General features: G+C 39.5%; 1 long non-coding RNA gene across 1 annotated transcript in view; it reads right to left on the bottom strand.

The window, feature by feature from the left end:
- Positions 1-15,212, bottom strand: part of LOC134761574 (uncharacterized) — a 103,389-nt gene extending 88,177 nt beyond the window's left edge. Inside the window, exon 1 of the long non-coding RNA XR_010140381.1 lies at positions 10,374-15,212. This is a non-coding gene — a long non-coding RNA (uncharacterized LOC134761574). The remainder of the gene's footprint in view (positions 1-10,373) is intronic.
- Between the last annotated feature and the right edge of the window lie 13 nt (positions 15,213-15,225).

Below are 15,225 nucleotides of genomic sequence, written 5' to 3'. Positions count from 1 at the left end.
TTAACTCTCGACAAGGGAAGGTATAAATCTATTCATGAAGGGTTTGCCCCCATGACCCAAACACCTCTCATTAAGCATGGGTATTATGCTATGTTATGTGCAAATGTTTATAGCAAGTCCTCGGTAGCTCCAACACTTTAAAAGGCATCATGACTTTTATAATGTGAAGGTCAGTGGTGAAGCAACAAGTGCCAATACTGAAGGTACTGAAGCTTTTAAGGAAAAGCTGCATAGGATAATGTGGCTGAGAACTATTTGCCAGAGTAAATATTTAATGTTGATGAAACAGATTGTTCTGGAAGTGTATGCAGAGCATACTATACTACTCTGTTTTGCATTGCTATAAAGGAATACCTGAGACCGGGTAATTTATAAAGAAGAGAGGTTTATTTGGCTCATGGTTCTGCAGGAGGCACAAGCATGGCACCAGCATCTGCTTGTCTTCTGATGAGGCCTCAGGAAGCTTTTACTCATGGCAGAAAGCAAAGGAGAGGCAGATGTGTTGTATGGCAAGACAGAGAGAAGGACGTGTCAAGCTCTTTTTAAACAACCAGCTCTTGGGTGAACTAATAGAGTGAGAATTCACTCAATATTGCAGGGAGGGCACCAAGTCATTTATGAAGGATCCACCCCTATAACCCAAACACCTCCCACTAGGCCCCATCTCCAACAGTGGGGATCACATTTCAACATGAGATTTGAAGGGGACACACATCTAAACCATATGACATACACATATTGATCAGGGGTTAAAGACAATGCCAGGATTCAAAGCACTCAAAGTTTAACAATTCTTTAGGGTAGAAATGTTGTAAGGTTCCAATTAAATCCCTTTTTCAATCTACCACTTGGAGAACTCTAGAGCATTCAAAAATTTGAGCAAGCACACACTTCCTGTTTATTATTGCCATAGTAAGAAATATGTAAATACCAAAAAATCTACACAAAGTTTAAAGTGAAACTGCACAAGAATAAAGACAAAGAGAATATCTCAAGAGACCTCAGAGAGAAAAGATAAGTCAAAGAAAAATGCTAAAGAGACTGACAACTGACTTCTCGGGAGCAACAATGGAAACTAAAATAGATGAAATATATTCAATTCCACACCTAAATAAAACCTTAAGGAAACATGTGCTTCTATAAATCAGGGAATAGTTATGAGAATATTTATATTAGCAATGTTTTTAATAGCCCAAAGAAACTACTGAAATCTTGGACACGTAAATGGTGATATAGTCACATAGTGGAATAGTATGTAGTAATTAAAATGAACTACAGCTCATGTATAAATGTGAGTAAACTCAAAACTCTAAACCTAGCTTTGCAAATCACGAGAGAATGTTTACTATTGCAATCACAATGTTTACTATTGCAATCACAAGAGAATGTTTACTATTTAATTACGTTCATGTAAAGTGTGAAAATACCAAAATATTCAAAATTATTCAAAAATATTCAAAATATTTTTCATTTTGTTGTTTTTATTTTTGGTAGAATGATTTATTTTCCTTTGGAGAGATATCTGGTAATGGAATCACTAGGTGGAATGGTAATTCTGTGTTTACTTCTTTTTTAAATTTTTAATTTCTTTTTATTTCAATAGGTTTTTGGGGAACAGGTGGTGTTTGGTTACATGAATAAGTTCTTTAGTGGTGATTTCTGAGATTCTGGTGCACCTATCACCCAAGCAGTGTACCCTGTACCTAATGTGTAGTCTTTTATCCCTCGCCATCCCTGACCCTTCTCCCAAGTCCCCAAATGACACATAAGAATGTGTCATTCTTATGTCTTTGCATCCTCATAGCTTAGCTCCCACATGTGAGTGAGAATATACAATGTTCAGTTTTCCATTCCTGAGTTACTTCACTTAGAATAATGGTCTCCAATTCCATCTGCCATATATTTGAATGCCATATAATTGAATGCCATTATTTTGTTTCTTTTTATGGCTGAGTAGTATTTTATTATATATATATACCACATTTTCTTTATCCACTTGTTGACTGATGGGCATTTGGACTGGTTTCATATTTTTGCAATTGAAAATTGTGCCACTATAAACGTGTGTGTGCAAGTATCTTTTTCATATAATGACTTCTTTTCCTCTGGATAGATACTTAGTAATGGGATTGCTGGATTAAATGGTAGATTTACTTTTAGTTCTTTAGGGAATCTCCACACTGTTTTCTGTAGTGGTTGTACTAGTTTACATTCCCACCAACAGTGTAAAAGTGTTCCCTTTTCACCGCATCTACACAACATCTATTTTCTTTTATCTTTTGATTATGGCCATTCTTGCAGGGGTGAGGTGGTATCACATTGTGTTTTGATTTGTATTTGCCTGATAATTAGTGATGTTGAGCATTTCTCTGTATGCTTGTTGGCCATTTATATATCTTCTTTTGAGAATTGTCTATTCATGTCCTTAGCCCACTTTTTGATGGGATTGTTCATTTTTTTTCCTTGTTGATTTGTTTGAGTTCTTTGTAGATTCTGGATATTAGTCCTTTGTCAGATGCATAGATTGTGAAGATTTTTTCCCACTCTGTGGGTTGTGTGCAGCCCTGCTGATTATTTCTTTTGCTGTGCAGAATCCTTTGAGTTTAATTAAGTCCCTTCTATTTATCTTTGTTTTTGTTGCATTTGCTCTTGTGTTCTTGGTAATAATTTGCCTAAGCCAATGTCTAGAAGGGCTTTTCCAACATTATCTTCTAGAATCTTTATGGTTTCAGGGCTTAGATTTAAGTCTTTGTTCCATCCTGAGTCGATTTTTGTATAAGGTGAGAGATGAGGATCCAGTTTCATTCTTCTATATGTGGCTTGCCAATTATCCCAGCACCATTTGTTGAATAGGGTGTCTTTTTCCCACTTTATGTTTTTGTTTGCTTTGTCGAAGATCAGTTGGCTATAAGTATTTGGCTTTATTTCTGGGTTCTCTATTCTGTTCCATTGGTCTATGTGCCTATTTTTATACCAGTACCATGCCATTTTGGTGACTATGGCCTTATAGTATAGTTTGAAATCAGGTAATGTGATGCCTCTAGATTTGTTCCTTTTGCTTAGTCTTGCTTTGACTATGTGGGCTCTTTTTTGGTTCCATATGAATTTTAGGCTTTTTTTTTCTAGCTCTGTGAAGAATGATGGTGGTATTTTTGTAGTTGTTAGACAGAGTTTTGCTCCATCACCCGGCTGGAGTGCAGTGGCACGATCTCAGTTCATTGCAGCCTCCACCTTCCAGGTTCAAGAGATTATCCTGTGTAAGCCTCCCAAGCATCTGGGATTATGTGAGCCTGCCACCATGCCTGGCTAATTTCTGTGTCTTTAGTAGAGACAGGGTTTTGCCATGTTGGCTAGGCTGGTCTCGAACTCCTGACCTCAAGTGATCTGCCCACCTTGGCTTCCCAAACTGCTGGGATTACAGGTGTGAGCCACTGCATCTGGCTGATGGTGGTATTTTGATGGGAATTACATTGAATTGATAGATTGCTTTTAGCAGTATGGTCATTTTTACAATATTGAATCTACCCATCCATGAGCATAGGATGCGTTTCCATTTGTTTGTGTTATCTATGATTTCTTTCAGCAGTGTTTTGTAGTCTTCCTTGCAGAGGTCTTTCACATCCTTGGTTAGGTATATTCCTAAGTACTTTTTTTTCTAGCTATTTGAAAGGGGTTTAGTTCTTGATTTGATTCTCAGCTTGGACTAATTTTTGTACATTAATTTTGTATCCTGAAACTTTGCTGAATTCATTTACCAGTTATAGAAGCTTTTTGGGTGAGTCTTTAGGGTTTTCTAGATATACAGTCATATCATCACTAAACAGCAACAGTTTGACTTTCTCTTTACCAGTTTGGATGCCGTTTATTTCTTTCTCTTGTCTGATTGCTATGGCTGGGACTTCCAGTACTATGTTGAATAGAAGTGGTGAAAGTGGGCATCCTTGTCTTGTTCCAGTTCTCAGGGGGAGTGCTTTCAATGTTCCCCCATTCAGTATAATGTTGGCTGTGGGTTTGTCATAAATGGCTTTTATTACCTTAATGTATGTCCCTTCTATGCTGATTTTGCTGAGGGTTGTAATCATAAAGGGATGCTGTAGTTTGTCAAATGCTTTTCTTGTATCTATTGAGATGATCATGTTATTTTTGTCTTTAATTCTGTTTATGTGGTGTATCACATTTCTTGACTAACTTATGTTAAACCATCCCTGAATCCCTGGTATGAAACCCACTTGATCATGGTGTATTATCTTTTTGATATGCTAGTTGGATTCAGTTTTGTTGAGGACTTTTGCATCTATGTTAATCAGGGATACTGGTCCGTAGTTTTCTTGCTTTTTTTCTTTGTTATGCTCCTCGCTGGTTGTAGTATTAGGGTGATACCGGCTTCAGAGAATACTTTAGGGAGCATTCCCTCTTTCTCTATCTTTTGGAATAGTATTAATAGGATTAGAACCAATTCTTCTTTGATGTCTGATAGAATTCTGCTGTGAATCCATCTGGCCCTGGACTTTTTTTTGTTGGCAGTTTTTTTTATTACCATTTCAATCTCGCTGCTTGTTCTTGGTGTGTTCAGAGATTCTATATCTTCCTGGTTTAATCTAGGAGGGTTGTATATTTCCAGGAATTTATCCATCTCCTCTAGGTTTTCTAATTTATGCACATAAAGGTGTTCATAGTAGCCTTGAATAATCTTTTGTATTTCTGTGGCATCAGTTGTAATATCTCCCGTTTCATTTCTAATTGAGCTTATTTGGGTCGTCTCTCTTCTTTTCTCGGTTAATCTTACTAATACTCTATCAATTTATCTTTTCAAAGAACCAGATTTTTCCTTCATTTATCTTTTGTATTGTTTTCATTTTTGTTGTTTCAATTTCATTTAGTTCTGCTCTGATCTTTGTTATTTCTTTTATTCTGCTGGGTTTGGGTTTGGATTGTTCTTGTTTCTCTGGTTCCATGAGGTGTGACCTTAGATTGTCTATTTGTGCTCTTTCAGACTTCTTGATGTAGGCATTTAATGCTATGAACTTTCATCTTAGCACTGGTTTTTCTCTATCCCAGAGGTTTTGATATGTTATGTAGTGATTATCATTCAGTTCAAAGAATTTTTTAATTTCCATCTTGATTTCATTGTTGACCCAATGATCGTTCAGGAGCAGGTTATTTAAGTTCCATGTATTTCCATGGTTTTGAGAGTTCCTTTTGGAGTTGACTTCCAATTTTATTCCACTGTCGTCTGAGAGAGTACTTGATATAATTTCAATTTTCTTAAATGTACTGAGGCTTGCTTGGTGGCCTATCACATGGTCTATCTTGGAGAATGTTCTATGTGTTGATCAATAAAATGTATATTCTGCAATTGTTGGGTAGAATGTTCTGTAAATATCTGTTAAATCCATTTGTTCAAAGGTATAGTTTAAGTCCATTGTTTCTTTGTTGACTTTCTGTCTTGATGACCTGTCTAGTGCTGTCAGTGGTCTATTAAAGTCTCCCACTGTTATTGTGTTGCCATCTGTCTCATTTCTTGGGTCTAGTAGTAATTGTTTTATAAATTTGGGAGCTCCAGTGTTAGGTGCATATATATGTAGAATTGTGATATTTTCCTCTTGGACTAGTCCTTTTGTCATTATATAATGTCCCTCTTTGTCTTTTTTAAAAGCTGTTGCTTTAAAGTTTGTTTCATATGATATAATAATAGCTACTTTTGCTTGCTTTTGGTGTACATTTGCATAGAATATATTTTTCTACCCTTTAAGTTTATGTGAGTCCTTATGTTTTAGGTGAGTCTCCTGAAAACAGCAGAAACTTAGTTCGTGAATTCTTATCCATTCTGCTATTATGTATCTTTTAAGTGGAGCATTTAGGCCATTTATAGTCAATGTTAGTATTGGGATGTAGTCCCAATGTAGTATTGGAAGTACAGGTGCATATATATTTCATAATAAAGAGTATATAAGCAATTTAAAACATATTAATATAAAATAATGTGTATGTACACTTTGGAGAATTAAAACATTTGCCAATACCTCAGAAGTCCCTAAGCACACTCTTTAATTCTGGATTTTGTGTTGATTCACTCTTGTATATTAAAAAATAACTTTGCTACATGTATATTGTATTTGTTTTCTACTGCTTCTTTAATAAATTACCACAAACTTGGTGGCCTAAAGCAATACAAATATATGATCTTATAGTTCTATAGGTTTGGAGTCTAATGTGGGGCTTGCTGCGCTGAAATCAAGGTGTTCACAGGGCTGCATTTCCTTCTGGAGGCTCTCAGGGAGAGTCTATTTCCTTGCCTTTTCCAGTTTCCAGAGGCCACCCACATTCCTTGGCTCATTGTCATTTTCCACCTTTGAAACCAGCAACATTGCCTATCTCTGACTCCTCTTTCTTAGTCATGGCTCATTCTAACCACAGATGGAAAAGATTTTATGCCTTTAAGTTTCCATGTCATTAGATCGGGTTCACCTGGACAATCTCCTCATCTCAAGGTCTTTGATGTCATCATAACTACAAGGTATTTTTTGCCATGTAAGGTACTTTTTGCTATGTAAGGTAAAACCATATTCACAGGTTACAGGGCATAGGTGTGGATATCTGGTGGGGGGGATGCATTGTTCTACCTACCACATGTATATATTTTCAAAAAATATTTTGGAGGAGTTGTGGATTAAGATGGCAGACAGGAAGCAGGACTAGCTTGCAGCTCCTGTTCGGATGGACAGAGCAGCATGTGGAGACTCACACTGTGAACTTTTGCTCTAAGAACTACCACAGGAAATTACTAGGAAAGCCAAGAGACTCCATAGACACTTTGAAGGAACAGGATTACTGTTGCAGGCTCCCTGAGTTGCTGAAAAACTGTTAATGGGCTTGCTTTCTCAAAGGGGAGGTTCATTATCTGGGGAAAGTTCTCAGCCCTGGTCACCAGCTGCCTGGAAACAGACTTTGTGCCATTAGGGGAGCACAGTGGGAGTGAGACTGGCCTTTAGGACTGTCGGCTGCATGGCAGCGGGGTGAGGCCAGTGACTGCTGGCTTTCCCCCCACTTCTCTGGCAACGTGTATGACTCAGCAGAGGCAGCTATAATCCCTCTGGGAATATAACTCCATTGGACTATGAACCACATCCCCATCCCTTTCAGCAGCTGCAGCAAGCTCCCTCCAAGGAGACGGTGAGCTCAGACACATCTATCCCTGAGCCACCTGGTGGTCTTTCTCTACCCACCCTGGTGGCCAAAGACAAAGGTCATAATCTCTTGGAGGCTCTATGGCCCTGCCCACTGCCTGAGAAACCTGAATACTTAGCCAGGTGTCCCTAAGGCAAGTTTGCATGCTCTCTACAGGACTGCAGCTGATGCACTCTTGAAAGCACCACCTGCTGGCTAGAGGCCAACTAACACAAAACCAGTGCACTAAACAAAAACACAACCAAGGACCGTCAGAGAGTCCACTTGACACCCCTGCTACCTCTACCAGAGCAGGTGCTGGTATCCATGGCTGCAAGACCTGAAGATGGATCACATCACAGGACACTTTGCAGGCACTCCTCGGTACCAGCTGAGAGCCTGGTAGCTCTGCTGGGTGGCTAGACCCAGAAGAGCAAAACCAATTACTACAGTTTGGCTCCCAGGAAGCCCCATTCCTAGGGGAAGGGGAGAATGCCACTTCAAGGGAGCATGCTGTGGGACGAAAAAAATCTGAACAGCAGCCTTTGAATCTCAGATCTTCCCTTTGACACAGTCTACCCAAATGAGAAGGAACGAGAAAAACAATTATGGAAATATGACAAAATAGGGTTCTTTCACACCCCTAAATGGTCATACTAGCTCACCAGCAATGGATCCAAACCAAGATAAAATATCTGAATTGTCAGAAAAGGAATTCAGAAGGTCGATTATTAAGCTAATCAAGAAGGCACCAGAGAAAGGTAAAGTCTAACTTAAAGAAATAAAAGAGATGACACAGGATATGAAAGGAAAATTGCTCAGTGAAATAGAGAGCATAAATAAAAAACAATCACAATTTCTGGAAATCAAGGACACACTTAGAGAAATGCAAAATGCACTGGAAAGTCTCAGCAATAGAACCGAACAAACAGAAGAAAGAACTTTAGAGCTTGAAGACAAGGCTTTCAAATTAACACAATCCATCAAAGACAAAGAAAAAGGAATTTTGAAAAATGAACAAAGCCTCCAAGAAGTTTGGGACTATGTTAAACATCCAAACCTAGGAATAATTAGTGTTCCTAAGGAAGAAGAGAAATCTAAAAGTTTGGAAAACATATTTGAGGGAATCATCGAGGAAAGCTTCCCTGGCCTGCTAGAGATTTAGATGTCCAAATACACGAAGCTGAAAGAACACCTGGGAAGTTCATCGCAAAAAGATCATCAACTAGGCACATAGTCATCAGGTTATCTAAAGTAAAGATGAATGAAAGAATCTTAAGAGCTGTGAGGCAAAAGCATCAGGTAACTTATAAAGAAAACCTATCAGATTAACAGCAGATTTCTCAGCAGAAACCTTAAAAGCTAGATGAGATTGGGGTCCTATTTTTAGTCTCTTTCAACCAAGCAATTATCAGCCAAGAATGTTTTATCCAGTGAAACTAAGCTTCATAAATGAAGAAAAGATAGTCTTTTCCAGACAAACAAATGCTGAGAGAATTTGTCACTACCAAGCCAGAACTACAAGAACTGCTAAAAGGATCTCTAAATATTGAAACAAATCCTTGAAATACACCAAAATGGAATCTTTTTAAAGCATAATTTCACAGGACCTAAATAACAATAACACAATGAAAAAAAAAACCAAGGTATTCAGGCAGCAAGCACGATAAATAGAAGAGTACCTCAATAATGAAATATACACTTATGAAATATATATAGATATTATTATAAAATGCATATATTTATTATGAAATGTATTTCATAATAAAGTGTATATAAGCCTCCCAAGTAGCTGGGACTATAGGTGCACACCACCATGCCAAGCTAATTGTTTTTTTAGAGATGGGATCTTTCTATGCTGCCCAGGTTGGCCTGAAACCCCTGATCTCAAGTGATTCTCCTACCCTGGTGTCCCAAAGCACTGGGATTACAGGCATGAGCCACCATGCCCAATCTAAATGATATATTTTATATTTAAAAAAACTGTTTAAAGACAAAAGCTATAGGCTAGAGTGTCTGCTACAGAGGAGCATCACCTTGAGTATACTGAATGGACATCTTCTAGATGGGAATTTTCTCAATGCCCCATGACTAGATGGATAACAGGGCAGAGAGTGGAGATGGCAGGAGAGCTTCCTGTATTCTCTACCCTTTGGGATAGCAAGGCTGTGTGAATTTCTCATGATTGTGTAGGGGTCATGAAACTCACCTGTGAGCCAACTTACTGCAGTCCCAGTCACAAAGGCCATCTACTAATTGAGCAGGCCTCAGCAATAAAAGTCTGTTGGGAGACCCCCACCGCGTGGCATAAACTGGTGTGAGAGGGGCTTGTAGAAGTACTGGAGCAGCAGCTGCATCTGAAATATCAGGGAACTGTACAGGAGGAGTCTGCGCACTACCCCTCCAAAGAATCCAACGGTGCACCTGTAGTCCCTGATATTCCCAGTGTCTGGTCCTCACCACACCCATGAACATGCCAGCCTATTAGTGTCTGTCTCCAAAGCACAAACAGCCACAGGGAGAGAACTGTGGCCAAGACCAGTTAAGCAAAGACATGCTTGCCCTTTTCTCTACATCTTTCCTCCCTGATCCCTCCCACCCTGTGGAACTGGACCCTAGCACAAGGAGGTGGGGAAGGGAATGACGGAGCAGACTGTACCCAGTCTGCATTCCAAGTCCCTTCAGCCAAAAGCCTGTCCTATAATAAGAAAAAAAGTTGTAGAACAGATAAATTAAAATTTTAAACTGTACTGGAGTTAGTTTAATAATGGAAAGTGACCAGATAATTATGGAATCTGCACAAGATATCATAAATGAATGTGAAAAGGAATTTCACACAGAAAAGTTTAAAACTGTATTTGGAAAAAAGAAGACTGTCAACTTAATATTCTACCCAACCGAGACTGCTAAAAACAATGTTACATAGATGTTTATGGGGGTCACAGGGCAGGTCACATGATCTCCTCTAAGCAGCAGAATGTAATGCTAAAACTCAAGGGGGATTGTAGCTCCTGTATCAAGGGCTATAGTTCAGCCACTCTTTCACCGTAGATAACTTATCTAAACTTCAGTTTACTCATGTATAAAATGTAGAATAATTTCTTAAAGTATGTTTTTAAGTTTGCAACTTAAAAAATGATAATAATAGTACCTTTTTATAAGATTGTTGTGAGGATTACATCGAATTATGGATACAAAGTACTCACCAGGAGGCTTGACACATGTGAGCTCTTATTGAACGTGAAGTTTAATGACTGGCTGGGAGTAAGAGCTAAAGTGTGAGTAACAGCAGAGAGAAAGGGATGCTGGTGATGGGGGAATTGTATTGGTGATGGAGTGGAAGGGAACATTTCAGGCAGTGAGAACAACATAAGCAAAGAAACAAAGCAAGAGAAACAAGCATTGTGATGTCAGCAGGGTGGGGGAGGGGTGGTATACAAACATTTTGGTGTTGCCAGAGCGTAAATTTTTAGTCAAGGAGAAAAGTCTGAAAAAGAGAAGTAAGGACTAAATGGTGAAAAGCTTCAAGTACTTAGTTCCTACTCTTTTTTTTTTTGAGACTGGTTTTCACTCTATCACCCAGACTGGAGTGCAGTGGCATGATCTCGCTCCCCCTCCCAGGCTCAAGCAATTCTCCTGCCTCAGCCTCCCGACTAGCTGGGATTACAGGCATGCGCCACTATGCCTGGCTAATTTTGTATTTTCAGTAGAGACGGGGTTTCTCCATGTTGGTCAGGCTGGTCCCGACCTCAGGTGATCTGCCGGCCTCGACCTTCCAAAGTGCTGGGATTACAGGTGTGAGCCTCCACGCCCGGCCTAGTTCCTACTCTTATGTGCTCTGCATACCAGAAAAAGGTACAAACTCTTTAGCTAGCATACATCCAAGGTCCTTTTTGTTTTTTTGTCTTTGTTTTTTGTTTTTGTTTTGTTTTGTTTTTTGAGACAGAGTCTCGCTCTTTCGCCCAGGCCGGAGTGAAGTGGCGCCATCTCGGCTCACTGCAACCTCTGCCTCCTGGGTTCAAACGATTCTCCTGCCTCAGCCTCCCAAGTATCTGGGATTACAAGCGCCTGCCACCACGCCCGGCTGTTTTCATATTTTTAGTAGAGACGGAGGAGTTTCCCCATGTTGGCCAGGCTGGTCTCGAACTCCTGATCTCAGGTGATCCACCTGCCTCAGCCTCCCAAAGTGCTAGGATTACAGGCATGAGCCAACGTGCCCAGCACCAGTAATCAAATCAAATCCTTTTTGATTTGATTACTGCCAACCTTTCAAAATTCATAATTTCATGCACCACATAGATAGATACATATCCTGGACTCCAGCGCTACTTCAGATTGCTTAAACACATGGAAAGGTCTCATATCTTACTTCTCTGCTCACATTATCCTTAATGCTCTTGAAACAATCTGGCTCTTCCTTCATCTGATGAATTCTTTTTTTTTTAATTTATGCAACTGACATCACCATCAGGAATTCTTCTATTATTTTTTATTGTTATTATTATTTAACAAATATTTATTGGGCACTTCGTCATATATGCCACTGTGCAAGAGGCTGGAACTGCCAACGTTAGCAAGCAAAGTCCCTGCCCACAGAGACAAAAGTCTCATGAGGGAGAGGGTCAAATAAACAGGCAATTACTAAACCATGTTATGACTGAGATCAGAGCAGGTCACTACGAGAAGCCTGGATTCCTATCCAGGCCACTGTGACCAGAGAATGTTTTCCTCCTACCAAGAATTCCCTTTCTCTGTTCCTTTTGCCCCCATTTAGACTATCAGAAAAAGGAGGAGGAGGAAGAGAAGAAGAAAATGAAGACATGTTAAAATTTATTGTGGTTTTAGTACATGTCAGAAGCTATGATAAAACACTTTACATGAACATGTTATTTAATTTTCCCCAAAACAGTAAGACATCTAGTTGTTATTCCCATTTTAAAGATGAAGGAATCAGAGGTAAATTAACCTGCCAATGATACTCAGCTAGGAAGTGGGAGAGCCAAAACTCCAGCCTCAATCAGATTAACTCCAATCCCAAGCTGTAAAACATTGCACCACACTATTTCTAAGGGGAAAAAAAAGTCTCAGTTTTTTAAAAAAAGATGATTATAGATAGAGGGAAATTATCACAGTTCCCTTTCAAATATCTGTCTTCACCATTAGCCTATGTCCTCAACGCTAAGAGATTCTCTAGGACTTAGACAATAAAGCATACAGAGGCTCTATCCTTTTTTAAATTATTCACCTTTCTTCTGCAGATGAACCTAAGAGACAGATGAACCACAGTTAGCCTTCAATAAATGTTAGTCTGAATGCACAAATACAAACATGAATGAGTCAATCCTTAAACGAATGAATTAACTCAAGAACTGGTAAGATTGAACACATGGAAAGAGCCACAGAGCTTTAGGGGACAGTGACAGTGGGCAACTGGCAAAGGTCCAGGCCAGGATGGCAAGGTGCCAGCATCATAGAGGTCCAACCATAGGCAGCAGGCAGATGCCCTGGCAGTCAGGCAGGCCCTGTGTCAACAGATTTAGCAACAGGAAATAGATGGAAAATCAGGCAGGCAGGTGGTTGGCATCAAGGATTTTGGAAGTAGGTAGCCAGTAGTACAGCACTATATCAAGACCTCATCCCATTGAAGGACTTGGGTGATAGAATGTCACTCCTATCCCAGACAACAAAAGTGGGCATTCAGAGGCGTGAGGATCGACACAAAAGAGCAAGGTCTGAAGCCGGGGTACAAGGCCCAAGCTGCACCAGTATGAGAGGCTGACAGATGCTGAGCCGCCAGGCTGTGCTTTAGGCCCCTCTGAATTTCCTCTGTCTGGAATCCCTTTTGCTCTTTATACCTGGCAGCCTGGCAGGGACAGTGAGTTAAGCCTATTCACAGGAATTTATTGGTCTCAGTTGTGGGGACTGGAGGGCTCTAGGAGCAGGAATTCAAGCACATAATTATTAAAGGAAAGTTTCTGTGATTAGACTGATACCAGTGAAGTCTTCCTTGATTCCTCAAATTATTTTATGCCACATATCCAAAAAGCAAATCCTACAAACTCAACCTTGAAAATATCTCCAGCATCTGACTACTCTTGAACAGTTTCACTGCTAGTACTCCAGTCCTTGCCATCATCATCCCTCGCATAGACAACTCCAATAGCCCAGCATCTTCCGCATTCTGTCTTTCCCCGTACAGCCTATCCCCAATGCAGTAGCCAGCATCATTCTATTCTTATTCTGCCTCATTTTCTATTTGGTTGTTGTCTCTTTCTTACCTACATTTAGCAGTTTTTTGTACAACAGTCCTTCAGTGAAAATCCTTTAATACATCTCCAAGTCACCCAGAGTACAAGCCAACCTCCTAAGCTAAAGGTGGTATATAATTACCTTCCTTTTCTCTAACATCACCTCTTGCCACTCCCTGCATTTGTTCCTTGCTGTTCTTTGTCTATGACTGGCATACCCTGACCTGAGGGCCTTTGCCCCAGCTGTTTCCTCTGCTGTTCCGAATGCTCTCTCTCCAGAGATCTAGAACTCAACCCCTTGCTTTCTTCAGACCTTGACTCAAAATTTCACCTTCTCAGTGAGGCTTTCTTTGCACCCGCACATGTAATTCATAACCCCTTCCTACTCACATGCATACATACTTCCTATCCCCTTTCCCTGATCTGCTTTTTTCCCTTAGCATTTATAATTGTCAAAGTCTATATTTTTTTCTTATTTACATTGATCTTTGTCTGTCTACCTCTTCAGAATATAAGCCCTGTATGGGCAGAGACTTTTGTTTGTTTTTGTTCCTTGCTGTATTCTCAGTACCTGGGACAGTGCCTGCCAAACAGCCACATAATAAATGCTCAGCGTATATTGGCTGAATGAATTAAGAAAACTGGAGGTGAATTACACTTCTGTGTAGAGCAGATTCTGACTATGACTGAAGTTAATTTTAATTTTAGATTACAGTGTCAATAAAATTGAGATCCTTGATACCACATATATATGCATATGTGTATATATCTATGTGTGTGTGCATGTGAGCTAGAAGGGGTTAGGAACTATATGTGGGTTGCAAAGAAGACCTCACTGACAAGGTGATATTTTGAATCAAGGTCTGTAGAAAGCAAGGGGGTGAGTTCTGGTTCTACTATGTGTTGTGTGTATGTGGTGTGTGTTTGTGTGTGTGTGTGTGAAAGACAGAGAGAGAGAATGTGCATGTATTTAGAAGGCATTGTGCCGTTTTTTGATCAAGGGGCTTTTCAGAGCTGTTAATATGCCAATGTATTTATCAAATCCTAAGAAATGAATTTAGAAGTCAATTTTTTTATCACCCAAGCTTATTCACCAAGTGAATTCATTGTTCTCAAAGTACTAATTTTGGAGGGAAAACAACAGTGTGGGGGTTCTTCAAGAACTATGGCCCTGATACTTGTGAATCCCCTTTTTCCAGATTATTTGACCCCCTTGACTAAAACAGATATTTGAAATACTAGGTAAATCTGACTATAATAATTAAACATTGTCATGTTCTCTAGATAAGATAATTTTGCTTTTTTTCCAAGGAAGACTGTTATCCAACAATATGATAGATATGATAGGTTTGCTGAATGTGAATACGCAGGGTCCATCTAAAGAACACTTTTATAAAGTATTTAGGGTGACCTCAAACCAACTCTACATTGTCAAGCCTTGTGGGAATATTGTGAGAATATATGATATACAAAATTGGGCATAAATGATTTTAAAAATCCCATAAAGATGTTTATATCTATTTCTAGGGACTCACTCAATTACCTTGAGATAAATTTACTAGCACTATTCTGAAAGAGTAATAGTAAGCCTTTTAAGTTCAAAGTTGGTAAGTTAAACAATTAAAGGAACATTAATAGCTAATGATTTATTCAAAATTAAGTACCGGCCAGGCACAGTGGCTCACACTTGTAATCCCAGCACTTTCGGAGGCTGAGGTGGGCAGACCACCTGAAGTCAGGAATTCGAGACCTGCCTGACCAACATGGAGAAACCCTGTCTCTACTAAAAATAACAAAATTAGCCAGGCGT

Source organism: Pongo abelii, chromosome 5, assembly GCF_028885655.2.
Source record: "Pongo abelii isolate AG06213 chromosome 5, NHGRI_mPonAbe1-v2.0_pri, whole genome shotgun sequence".
Lineage (NCBI taxonomy): Eukaryota > Metazoa > Chordata > Mammalia > Primates > Hominidae > Pongo > Pongo abelii.
Note: the sequence above shows the minus strand (reverse complement) of the source record. Positions and strands in the feature narration are given on the sequence as shown.